We start from the raw sequence: 9476 nt of genomic DNA, 5'->3' as shown, positions 1-9476 counted from the left end.
CAGACAGAAATTGGCACTGGGTGCACTGAGTTTGGGACGTATCAAAATCCCAAAAGATTATCGAACAAACAGAAATTATAGATACGTTTGGGACATATCAACATCCCCAAGCTTAATTCCCGCTCCTCCTCGAGTAGGTAAATGACAACACAAATAATTTCTGTGGTGACATGCTAACACACATATAAGAACTTCAAAGTAAAGCAAGTAAGATATGCAATTCAAGTCAAGAAAACAACAAGCAAGAGTCTATATTTAGTATTGAAATTAGCAAAGTAAGAACATAAAGGTGCAAGAGCTCTCGTTGTCCATGACTCGAATGTCTCCAAATGGTGTTTGCATGCAAGAAGTGGGAGATGGGTTTAGAGCATAAAAATATTTTAATTGAGAACTCAATCTACTAAAACTTCACACTTGGTCTCCTTCGGAATCTTATTTTGACTCATCCCCAAACCACTAGTCAAGCAAAGTCAAAATGATCCTCTCCCTTTCGACTTTGAGCACTCATGCAATGGATGAGCACAAGCAAGATATTTTGGCACTTAGGATGGCAAAGAGAATTATGATGGGGAAGGAAGACAAAAAGGTGTGAAAGGCTCACATTAATGAGGACAACCATAGGCGAGAGAAAGCCAAATGATAGATATGATGTGAGGAGTAGGGATTTCCATGCACTGGATGCACATATGAGCTAAGGTAAGCTCTCCAATGGAACTAGTGGGGTGCATCCAACTTGCTTGCTCATGAAGACCTAGAGCTCATTTGAGGAGGACCATCATTGGAATATACAAGCCAAGTTCTATAGTGTAAGGGTCCCCACATAGTTATGCATGAATGATAATCTCTATGTAGTACAAATAATGCAATGGAGTACGACTGTTGATCTTTCAAAAGGAATGGTAGTGTTGCCCCCTTCCCTCTTTTTTTCTTCTTTTTTTCTTTTGTTTCTCTTTTATTTTATTTGTGTGTGGCCTCTTTGGCTCTTTCTATTTATCTCTCATTTGTCCTCTTTGGGATCTTTTCATGTGTCCTCTTTGAGATCTTTTGATTTGTCTTCTTTGGGATCTTTTCCTCACTTAAGGGCAACATTTATATTTTACAAGAATAAAAAAAAGATCTTCACAGTTTATAAGAAGTACTCAACATAAAGACAAATGAAAACTATCATGATGTATGCAAATGTATGCCTCTGCCACTGTAGCAGGATATGCAATGATACTAGCGCGTCATGTAGCAATAATAAGGACAAGGCCCAACTAGCATGCGGCTCCTCGATTATGAAAAAGCATGTATGACATGAAGATCAAGTCATGAGATGGTGGATGTTGCATGGCAATGTATCTCAGAATGGCTATGGAAATGCCTTAATAGGTAGGTATGGTGGCTGTTTTGAGGAAAGATATAATGAGGCTTATGATGACAGAGCGTATCATGCCAAGGGTTTGGATGCACCGGTGAAGTTGTACCAACTATCAAGATGAGAAAAGGCAATGCATGGTACCGAAGAGGCTAGCAAAATATGGATGGTGGAAGTGCCAACAATCAAATACTCACATTAGTCCAAAGAACTCATACACTTATCATCGGTAACTCTCTATCTAGTCAGGAAATTCATAAAGAGACAAGTAGCCCGAGGAGGAGTGTTTGGGGGTTTGGTTATCCTTGCGCATCCTTGACCCATGGTAATGTGAGGGAACTCTATATATTCCAACCCCTCCAGAGGTTAGCGATCAATCTAGTAGCTAGAGTTCTCAACTATTTTTCTAATTTTTGAAAATACACACGGATTTCGCAAAATACGACACCTATCACTAATAGGCTCAAGCTCTTGACACCAGCAGTCCAGACATTACTGAAATCAATACCTCAAAACTATTGCAAGTTACTTCTATTCTTAAATAGCAACATCAATTACCTACTCATGCAGGACACACAACTCAGTGCAACAAGCCAACTCTCTAAACAAGATAAGCATGATAACTCAAGAGTGTTCCAAAAGAAACCTAAATAAAAGCTCTCAAAAAGATAAAGCATGAAAACTAAGAGCTAAGCATGACATCGGCTATGAAAAGATAACGAACACACAAAAAGGATAAGCACGAAAATCTATGTTGTGCTCTAGGGTAGAGTGGAGTGTGTTTCTCTCCCAAACAAAGAAGGCTAGGTTCCAACTTGTTATGAACAACAAGAAAAACTAAAACAAACTAAAAAGTAAAGAGCGGGACGCTCCAAGCATAGAACATACCATATGAAGTGATAAAAATATAGCATGGAGAAGGATGAACTGATGATTGTTGATGGAGAAGGGGATGCACGAGGGCATCCCCATGCTTAGACTCTTGAGTCTCCTTTTATATTTATCGGTGGTTCATGGGGGCATCCCCAAGCTTGAGCGCTTGACGCTCTTGGATCTTCTTTCATCATCTTCCATCGCATACTTGAAAACTCCCTTCATACGAAACTCATCATAAGCTGATTAGAGTGGTTAGTGCCCATAATAAAATAATTTATTCTCTACTGGAAATAAAGATTTTCATGAAGAGCTACTGTTTCTCAAGATTGCTAAAAGGTTTTTGCAAAGGAAAAGCAAGCTTAAGATTTGCAAAACGATGAAAACGCAAAACGTGGCAGAATCTTTGAAAAACAGACCAACAGGTAGTGAATATTTTTTCGGGGCACTTCTGCAACTCAAATCAAAACACTCAGAACAGATGCCATAAATACAATTATATAGAGAATACTGTCAAAAAAATTCAGATCAAAAAGATAATCTAGTCATTTCGGCGATTGTTTTCCGTCAAGCAGACATAATATGTTTCTGGACAGCATGTAACAACTTTTGAGCTTTCTTGCAATCAGAGGCTAAAACTTGGCACAAAGCTTGAAAATAAAGATACAATGATGTTGCTATAGTAGTAACAAGCATCAAGACCACTAAAACTGAAAGTATAAAACAAATTGGGTTGCCTCCCAACAAGCGGTTTCTTTTATGCCTTTGAGCTAGGCATGATGCAAAAAGATCAAGTATTATCAACTCCAAAAGAATAACTTGCCCGAGTAACGGACTCATAACGTAACTTAATCTTATTTCGAGGGAAGTGTCCCATTCCCTTATTAAGGGGAAATTGGAATCTAGTGTTCCCCTCTTTCATGTCAATGATAGAACCAACGGTGCAGAGTAAAGGACGTACCAAAATAATTGGACATGAGGGATCACACTCAATGTCCATAATAAGAAAATCAACGGGAACATAATTATTATTGACAACAATAAGAACATCATTATTTCTCCCTAAAGGTTTATTTATGGAAGAATCACACAAGACGAACACCAAAAGAACATTTATCAAAAGGTTTCAAATCAAGCATATCATGCATTCTTTTGGGCATAACGGAGGCACTAGCTCCAACATCACATAAAGCAAATCAAGAGAAATTATTCAATTTAATCTTTACCATAGGATCCCAACCAACTTCTAGTTTTCTAGGAATAGAAGTCTCTAGCTTGAGCTTCTCCTCCCTAGCTTTGATAAGAGCATTGGTAATATGCTCGGTGAAGGCAATATTGAGTGTACTAGTGTGGTGGTCTTTAGCCATTCTTTGCAAAAAAAGTGATAACTTCGGAAAGACTACAATTATAAAAATCAAGATTACTACCATTAATTAAAGTTGTGGTGATGTCATCTAAGCTCATTCTTTTGGTACTCTCTAAGTTCAAAGGACCTTCTTGTCCTAAAGTTGAGGTATTAGCATCACCATTAATATGTCCATTTGGACTAGGGATGTGATGGGTGCTAATAGTTTTGAGATCCTCAACAACTTGTATAGTAGCAAGGGTAGTGTGTGTAGGAAGGCTCTTAATCCTATCTTCCTCTTCTTTTTCTCTAGCCCATCTATCCTTAAGTTTGGCTAGCATTCTTATGTTCTCATTAATTTGGACTTGGATAGCATTCATGGGTGTGGTTTTACTTTCCTCAAGGGGGAAGTTCTAATTTTAAGCATATCTGCATCATGAGCGATGTTGTCTACCTTCAAAGAGAGACTATCTAATTTTTCTAATTTCTCTTCTACACTCTTGTTGAAGGCTTTTTGAGAAGTGATAAAGTCTTTAAGCATGCTCTCTAACTCAGAAGTGGAGTTTTTGGTGCTAGGATAAGTGTTGTTGTTCCCATAGTTGTTGGATGGGACGGTCTAGGATTGCTACCAAAATTACTCCTATAAGCTTTATTATTAAAGTTGTTCCTAGAGATAAAATTAACATCAACTTTCTCTCTTTCTTGAGCAACCAAATAATTTAAAGGAACATCATGAGGATCAATAGGAGCTTGCTTAGTAAGTAAAGTCATATCGTTTCAATCTTATCATCAAGGGAGGAGATCTTCTCAACAGAGTTTACCTTCCTACCTGTTGGAGCTCTCTCGGTGTGCCATTGAGAATAATTTGTCATCATCTCATCCAATAGTTTCGTGGCAGCACCAAGTGTGGTTGACATAAAGGTTCCTCATGCGGCCAAGTCTAACAGATTCCGTGAGGTAAAGTTCAATCCTGCATAGAAAGTTTGGATAACCATCCAAGTAGTCAAACCATGTATAGGGCAATTCTTAACAAGAGATTTCATACGTTCCCAAGCTTGGGAAACATGTTCATTATCCAGTTGCCTAAAATTCATAATGTTACTTCTTAACTGGATAATCTTAGCATGCGGGTAATACTTCCCAATAAAAGCATCTTTGCACTTATCCCAAGAATCTATGCTATTCATAGGCAAAGATTGAAGCCACACTTTAGCTCCTCCTCTCAAGGAGAAAGGGAAAACTTAAGTTTAACAATATCACCATCTACTTCTTTGTATTTTTGCATATCACAAAGCTCAACAAAATTATTCAAGTGCAAAGCAGCATCATCTCCAGCATCGAAGAATTGATCTTTCATAAGAAGGTTCGGTAAAGCAGGTTTAATCTCATAGGAGGTCGCCCCAGTGGCGGGAGCAGCAATAGGAGTGCAGATAAAGTCATTGTTGTTGTGACAGGTGAAGTCACACAACTTGGTGTTCTCAGTGGAACCCATAGCAGCAGCAACAAGCAAGAACAAATCAACTATTTTTTTTGTGGTTTTTGGTATAAGACTCTAAAGAAATGGCGCCAGAAATTTGCTTGATGACGAGTTGATGGATATACTTCTCGCCCCTCGTTGGTTACCCCAAGTGGAAGGTGGAGATGTAGTCAGCAACAGATTTCCCTTACACAGGGACTGCAAGGTTTATCGAACCAGGAGGACTCCGAGGATCAACAAGTAGGTGTCCGCTGCTCTGGCGTTAGCAGAAGACGCGGACCTGCACACACACAAGAAATAACTTTGCTCCCAACGAGTTCAGAGAGGTTGTCAATCTCTTCGGCCTTGTAGTTTGCAAAGGATCAAAACACAAGCGGGAATAGTGATAGTGATTGCAATGGAAATGTAAATAAAAACAATAAATGGTGGAGGTGTAAACAATGGTGGTAATATGGACCTGAGTCACATGATGTTCACTAGTTATGTCTCTCCCCAAAAGAGAATAAACAACTATGCTGGATTAACAAATTACAGTTGGGCAACTGACAGAATTATAAACGCACCGCAATGGTAATCATGCTACTAGAAAGTTAGAGGCTAAAAAGTAATGGCCAGTACACCAAGACAAGTAGACCATTAATCCATCAGCATCTACTCTCTAATCATCCACCTTGAGATATCTATCTACAATATCTCGCTGGTATTAAGTTGTGAGCCCCACCCAAAGTGTAAACTCAAAGCAAGGGACAACTGCATTAACAAACTTTGCATAAGGTAAACAATCCTTGCAACCGTGGTTATAAGCACCGTTGTTTTCTCCCTGGTGGCAACAACACATCCCCTAGTCTCATGTTTCTGTCACTCCAGCTAGACATCAGGGGGCATGAACCCACAATCATGCATAACTCTCCCTCTTGGAGTTACAATCTACTACTCGGCCAAAGCAATAAAAAGGAACGAGAACGTGCATGAATTACTCAAGATCATAATATAAAAGGAAAACCAAATATATAACTCATCACAATTTTAACATAATCTCGTAATCCATCAGATCCCAGCAAACCAAGCATAGCAACAGCAGGAAAATTACATACATGCCTTGATCATGTAGTGCAGCTCACAAGGGCTAAACATTGAAGAACAAGATTGGAGAGAAAACGTCACATAGCTACTGGTCATGGACTCATCGACCAGGGAGGACTACTCACGGCACGTCCGGGAAGCATCCATGGTGGTGGAGAAGCTCCCGGAGGTCAATCCTTCCTCCAGCAGGGTGCCGGGAAGAGGTCTTCTGACGCTCCCGATCTCGGAAATGCTGCGGCGGCGGAGCGATGGAGAAATTCGTGATTCTGGATCGTCCCCTAGGGTTTTCTATCAGAGAGGTAAATATAGGCCGGAGGAGGGTACCAGAGGGCGTGGGACCCACCCAGGAAGCCTGGTGGCGCGGCCAGGAGGTACGTTGCGCAGGATGGCCTCCTGGGAAGGGCCTGGCCCCCCTCTGGCCCACATTGTTGGCTCGTGAAGATTCCGTCACGCTGATTTTTATATTTTTTTCTTGGGATTTTTGGGCCTTTTTAATTTGGGGTAAAATTCCCTGCAAAAAATACATCAGCAGACAGAAACTAGCACTGGGTGCACTGAGTTAGTAGGTTAGTCCAAATATGTGTAAAAAGGTATAAAAGTGTAGCAAAACATATAACAATGTCACCCAAAATATCATGGAACAAACATAAATTATAGATACGTTTGGTACGTATCACTATCTGATGTAATACTTTTTTGCGGCGTGTTTGTCGTGATCCGATGAATTGTGAGTTTATGTTCAGATTATCCATGAATATTATTTGAGTCTCTTCTCAATTCTTATATCCATGATTTCATATCTTTGCAAGTCTCTTCGAATTATTTGTTTGGTTTGGCCAACTAGATTGGTAATTCTTGCAATGGGAGAAGTGCTTAGTTTTGGGCTCAATCTTGCGGTGTCCTCACCCTGTGACATAGTAGGGGTAGCGAGGCACGTATTGTATTGTTGCCATCAAGGATTAAAAGATGGGGTTTTCATCATACTGCTTGAGTTTATCCCTCTACATCATGTCATCTTACTTAATGCGTTACTCTGTTCTTCATGAACTTAATACTCTAGATGCTGGCAGGAGTCGGTCGATGTGTGGAGTAATAGTTGTAGATGCAGAATCATTTCGGTCTACTTGACACGGACGTGATGCCTATATGCATAATCATTGCCTTCGATATCTTCATAATTATTCGCTTTTCTATCAATTGCTCGACAGTAATTTGTTCACCCACCGTATTATTTTCCTTTATGAGAGAAGCCTCTAGTGAAACCTATGCCCCCCGGGTCTATTTTCCATATTATATTTTCAGATCTATAAACCAAAAATATCAAAATTATATTCCTGAAATTTATTTACTTTTGTTTCCGCAACATTTTATACATATGTCTATTAGATCTCATCCTTGCAAATAACTCTGAAGGGATTGACAACGCCTTTATAGCATTGTGTGCAAGTGTTTGATTATTTCTGTAGGTACTACTATTGGGGCCTTGCTTGTTCCTCCTACAGGATTGATACCTTTTTTCTCAACAAACTTAGGGAAATACTTATCTAATTCACTGCATCACCCTTTCCTCTTCCAGGGAGAACCAACGCAAGCTCAAGAGGTAGCAAGAAGAACTTCTAGTGCCGTTGTTGGGGAGGATACATAGCAAGATCACGACTACCAAGTACCCATCACAAACTCATCTCTTGCATTTACTTTATTTTCCATTGGCCTCTTGTTTTCCTTTCCCCCACTTCTAAAACGATTTGCAGAAAATACCAAAAATATTTTCATTTTTATTCGCCCTTTTCCAGTTCATCTTTTTGTTTGCTTGTTTGTGTGCTAGATTGCTTGCTTTGTCACGATGAATAAAGGGAATACCAAGTTATGTGATTTTTCCACTACTACTAATAATGATTTTATTAGTACTCCGATTGCTCCCACCACTAGTGTGGAATCTTGTGAAATTAATGCCGCTTTGCTCAATCTTGTTATGAAAGAACAATTTTCTGGCCTTCCTAGTGAAGATGTTGCATCCCATCTAAATACCTTCGTTGAGTTGTGTGAAATGCAAAATAAGAAAGATGTGGATAATGAAATTGTTAATTTAAAGCTATTTCCTTTCTCATTACGAGATCGTGCCAAAACTTGGTTTTCAACTTTTCATCTTTACCTAAAAATAGTATTGATTGATGGAATAAGTGTAAAGATGCTTTTATTTCCAAGTACTTTCCGCACGCTAAAATTATCTCCCTTAGGAATGATATAATGAATTTTAAGCAGCTTGATCATAAGCATATTGGACAATCTTGGGAGAGGATAAAACTAATGATTAGGAATTGCCCCGCGCATGGTTTGAGTTTATGGATGATTATCCAATAAAAATTATGCGGGATTTAATTTTCCTTCTAGAAATCTTTTAGATTCCGCCACAGGTGGCACCTATACGAAAATCACATTAGGAGAATCTACTAAAGTCCTAGATAATAATTTGGCAAATTACTCTCAATGGCATACCGAAAGATCTCCTACTAGTAAAAAAGTGCATGCTATCAAAGAAATACATACTTTTAGTGGAAAGATGGATGAATTATTGAAATAGTTTGCTAGTAAGAGTTCTCCTATTGATACCAATGATATGCCTTTGTCTTCTTTTATTGGAAATAATAATGAATCTATGGATGTGAATTTTGTTGGTAGGAACAATTTTGGCAATAACGCGTATAGAGGTAATTTCGATCCTAGGTCATTTCCTAGCAATTCCTCTAATAATTATGGTAATTCCTACAACAATTCTTATGGAAATTATAATAAGATGACCGCTGATCTTGAGAATCATATTAAATAATTCATTATCTCTCAAAAAGGTTTCAGTGCTATGGTTTAAGAAAATTGCTCAAGATTGATGATTTGGCTAGGAACGTTGATAGAATTTCTCTTGAGATTGATTCTTTGAAAATAAGATCTATTCCATCCAAGCATGATATTAAAGAGTCTTTGAAATCTATGAGAATTACTATTGACGAGTGTAAGGAAAGAACGGCTAGAATACGTGCTAAGCGCGAATGGCTTGAAAAGGTGTTTTCTCGTGATAATATTGATGAAAATATAAAAGTGATTAATATGGCACCTATTGAATCTTTGTTTTCTAGCATAAATCTTGAAAAATATGGGACTTGAGAAGAGTCAACTTTAGTTAAGAGGCCTCCCAATGATTCACAGTTCATAGATCTTAGTTAAGATTGATAAAAGTGGGATGGAAGAGGTCAAACTTTAAATAGCAATGAGCCCATTCTTTAGGATTTCAAGGATTTTAATTATGATAGTTGCTCTTTAATTGATTGTGTTTCCTTTCTGCAATC

The sequence above is a fragment of the Hordeum vulgare genome, chromosome 7H (genome assembly GCF_904849725.1).
Source record: "Hordeum vulgare subsp. vulgare chromosome 7H, MorexV3_pseudomolecules_assembly, whole genome shotgun sequence".
NCBI lineage: Eukaryota > Viridiplantae > Streptophyta > Magnoliopsida > Poales > Poaceae > Hordeum > Hordeum vulgare.
This window is presented reverse-complemented; position numbering follows the sequence as displayed.